Raw genomic sequence first — 4,525 nt, 5'->3', positions numbered from 1 at the left:
CCACCAAAAAAAGAGTATACTTATCATGATGAACACTGAGCACTGTTCAGAATTGTTGAACCATTATATTGTACATCTGAAATTAATACTGTATGTTAAAAACTTTTTAAGATGTGAGCTATACATACACAATGGAATGTTATTCAGCCTTAAAAAGGAATGGAAGTTTGATACACACCACAACATGGATAAACCTTGAAAACCTTTTGTTAAGTGAAATAAACCAGACGCAAAAGGAAAAATAATAATAATAAAAAAGAAAGGCCATTCCAGCTTCAGAGCTCTTGCAGTATTAGCTGAAGCCGTTGTGACAGCATCAAAGTTCTACTTTCCCGGTGTCCATGCTGCTTCCTTGCCTCCCCACGGATGTTGATCTTGAGAGCACTCCCCAGGAAGATTGGGGCACCTCAGTCTCACAGAGCCTGCTTCCTGGGGAGCTCAACCTGTGATCCTCAGAACAAATCATCCAATGGCTTTTTTTGCAAGGCAGAAGGATCTTTGGGAAATTGGGCGCAGAACAAATAAGTTGGGCCTCTGAAAGCCACAGCACAACCAGATGAACCAATCCTACCCGTACCCACCAGAACCCAGCTGTCATATCCCTTTTACCACAATAACATGGGAAGGAAGAGAATGTGGTACACACAGCCCAGGTTTCCCTCCACAGGCCTGGAGCATCCCTCACGTGAAAAACAGCCCCATCTTGGTTAAGCAGACCTGAGCTTCGGCTGTGTGTGCTGTGACCTCACCCTGCTGAGCCAAGCGGACGATGACTCATAAGTCATCAGGCTCAATCAAAATTTCCTCTGCGTTACATACCCCGCCCCCACCCCAAGGCCAGTGGTTATCTCCACCTTCCCCTTCTGGATAGCGGCTGCTGAGTGGGGGAGAAGTGGGAAGGGGGAATCAAGTCAATCAAGAAGTGACAACCCCAAGGGGGCAGCAATATCTCTGCCTGAAGTCTAAAGAGCTATTAAAATCACACTTGCCTGTCAGCAGGGAGCCTGCTTCCTCCTCTGCCTGCCTCTCTGCCTACTTGTGATCTCTCTCTGTCAAATAAATAAATAAAATCTTTCAAAAAAGAAAAGAAGAAAAAGAAAAAGAAAGGAAGGAAGGAAGGAGGAAGGAAGGAATAAATTAGGGGAATGCCTGGTTTTCTCAGTTGATGGAGCATGCAACTCTTGATCTCAGGGTTGTGAGTTCGAGCCCCACACTGGGTGTAAAGATCACTTAAAATTTTTTTTTAAATAAAAATCTAAAAGAAAAAAAAAGAAATTAGGGGTGTCTGGCTGGCTGTCCATAGAGCCTGCCACTCTTGATCTCGAGGTTGTGAGCTTGAGTCCCACCTGGGTGTGAGAGAATTTAAAAATAAAATGAATGAAATTTAAAAAAAATAAATATATAGAAAAAGAAACATACTGCAATGTGATATAGGAGTTCTATGTGTATTGATTCTTCTAACAAATAATTTCAGCTTGTAAAAAAAAAATAAAATGGATGAATGGAAGAAAGGGAAGGAAGAGAAGAAAAGAAAAGAAAAAGGAAAGGAAAGGAAAGGAAAGAGAAGAGAAGAGAAGAGAAGAGAAGAGAAGAGAAAAGAAAAGAAAAGAAAAGAAAAGAAAAGAAAAGAAAAGAAAAGAAAAGAAAAGAAAAGAAAAGAAAATAGGGTGAGACTCTCTCTAGTGTGAAAGCAGCTTGAGGACAGGTATCAGTTGCCCTGAGTAACAGTGAAGGTCAGAGCTCACGTACGTTGGAGAGACGGAGGGCCAACCTCTGGCTCGGAGCACTTTATGCATACTCACTAGTGTCCCCACATAACCCACGCTATGAGGTAGGTACATAACCACCCCCATTCTGCACCTGAGGAGACCCAGGCGCAGAAAGCTTGAGAAAGGGTAGGAAGCTGGCTAGGGCCACATAGCTCAGTGGGTGGAGCCCACGCCCGGCCTGGGGGTGTGAGTGATTCAGGGCTGCAGGCTGCCCCATGGACTTGGCGTGTTGCACTTGAGTCCCACTGACCCTGGTGACGGAGACCACAAGTTAAGAAGAAGGGCAGAGGCTTTTCTGCAAGTCCCCCTCCTTCCCAGTTGGTGTGCAGGGGCCCCTGGCATCTCCCCCTGGCTCAATTCATGGTGTCTGCTTTCTCTTCGATGCATTCATTCTTTCCAGATTTTTTACTTTCTTTCCATTTGCTCACAAGGGAAGGCCTGCTGGGGCGGAACATCACGCATGAGGTCCAGGAGCACAATGGGTGCTGGGCTGAGGAAGCCGTGAGCGTGGTGGCTGTATTGTGGTTCCTTAGCTTCCTCCAGGCAAGATCTGATCTTACATTACGCCCAGCAGGGCTGATGGAGACATTCATCACTTCCGCCCTCAACAAAAGGTGCTAATAAAAGAAACTTTTCCTCTCAAGCATGGTCCAGTTGGCCCCTGTATTGATCACAGCAAGAGCTCTACGGACTCTGGTTACTGACTTGTCCTTTCAAGTCTAATTGTGTCCTTACATCCAAGCCCCGCCCCTCCCAACACACACACCGACCCTCTGCTGTTTTCCCCTGGGCGTCTCCGAGCAGCATTGCTTATTCCTGACTTACCCTCCTTGACCAAAAAGCAAGGAGACCCCCTGAGGTTCCAGATTTTAGAGACAGGAGACCATCTAGGTTTAGACTAATGTTGCCCAAGCTGTTTTCATTATCACTCCCTAAGGAGCCTTGTCAGGTATTTTTTTTTCCCTAATCACCTTTGTCCCCCCGATGTTATTATATATCAGTATATCTCAACTATTACAACACTGTACCATCCAGTGAGAGCTTATGTGCCCGGCAACAGATCAGATACTGTGAGAAACTTGAGAATGACTAAGACAGTCCATGCTCTCAGGAGGCTCATCCTCTGAATCAAGCCCTCCCCAAACCACTCAGGTGGTACAAAGCATTGGATGAGAATTACAAATTTCTATTTGTCCTATGTTACTAACCAACAGCTAGTCCTGAGAAGGCAGTGAAGACGTCCTGGGTGCCTTGACGATTTGCTCCAGGGTTCTGGGGACAGTCTCTGATGATGGAGGGAGTCAGCCAGTAGAGCTAACCAGCCACTTCCAACCACCTCCATCACCCTCAGATTACAGCATTTAGGAGCTCCTGCTCTTTTGAAAGCCAACTTCCAGGAAACATTCATGAACAATCAAAATTGCACCCTGTCTCAGGTGGGTTAGCAGCATCTTTTTCCAGCTATCTCAGGATCCAAAGGCCACCATATCACTTGGTCATAAACCCAACCTTTTCGAGAAAACTTGGAGGGCTATTTGAAATTAGATAACTTCTTGAGGGCTGTGAGAGGTCATTCATGCTCTATAGCATGCTGGTAAATGTTCAAAATCAGCTCTCCAGGAGAAAAAATTAAAGTCTTGATATGTTTCCCAATTTTTCTAGTAAATACTTCCACTGTGACCAATTTCAAAGTACCAATGTGAGGCCACTGAACACAGAGCTGGGGGAGGCATGTATCATCAGCTGGCCAACCAGAGAGCAGCTGGCCCTGGCACACCACTGCATCACACTCTACCTTGACCCTGAGACAATTTACCAGAATATCTGCAAATGTTACCCCAGTGGTGAACAACAGCATATTTTTTTTAACTTCTTTTTAATAAGCTCTACCTGAAATGTGGGGCTCAAACTCACAACCCCGACTGAACCAGCCAGGCATCCCAGTAACAGCATCATCTTACAAGCTCAAAAGCATTGTATGGGCACTACAGTGACCTGCACTCAGGGCTGGGCCCAGGTCCTCAGGTCCCGTCCTTTCTCTGCCAGGTCAGCTCCTACTCAGCTTTCCATTGTCGGCTTGAGTCACTTCAAGGAAGTCTTTCCAACATCCCACCCAAACCTAGGTCAGATCCTCCTACCCTGAGCTCTCAAAGCCCCACCCCCCTCTCCTTCCTGGATTCATCACAGTTTGATGGTAAATCTTCTTGATGTGACTTTTTGATTTGTATCTCCTTCCCTCTAGACTAACTAACTAACTTCCCTCTAACAGATAGAGGCTGGTCACCACTAAGCCCTCCCTAGCACGTGACAGAAACTCAACAACATACTCTTGTGAGACAATGAAGATGTGATGTGAAGAAGTGGCTAATCCAAAGAGCACAGACACTGGGCAGAGTCAGAACTACCTTTCAGGGTTATACCATGGCATTCACTCTCCTTCACTTTCAGTCAGTTTGAAGGTTTGGGGCTCTGTGGGGGGGGGGGGTTCAATTCAGCCACAGGGTCATCATGTACTACAGATAATTTTCCATGGGCCATTGCTAGCCAGCCTTACATGGCTGTGTTCAAAGTAAACCAAGATCTCCCCTCTAGCCAGATACAGCCCCAAGGGCTCTTGGATTTGCTACAGAATGCTCTTTGGTGATGAAAAATGCACCTCTTCTCAGACCACACAGCTTGGTGGGCAGCAGTGGGACTGAATTTTGACCGTAGTCTGGCATCTCAGGTAGAGTGCTTGGTGTTCATAGTAGCCCTCC

This window comes from Lontra canadensis, unplaced genomic scaffold (genome assembly GCF_010015895.1).
Source record: "Lontra canadensis isolate GAN:19392208 unplaced genomic scaffold, GSC_riverotter_1.0 scaffold50, whole genome shotgun sequence".
Classification (NCBI taxonomy): domain Eukaryota; kingdom Metazoa; phylum Chordata; class Mammalia; order Carnivora; family Mustelidae; genus Lontra; species Lontra canadensis.
This window is presented reverse-complemented; position numbering follows the sequence as displayed.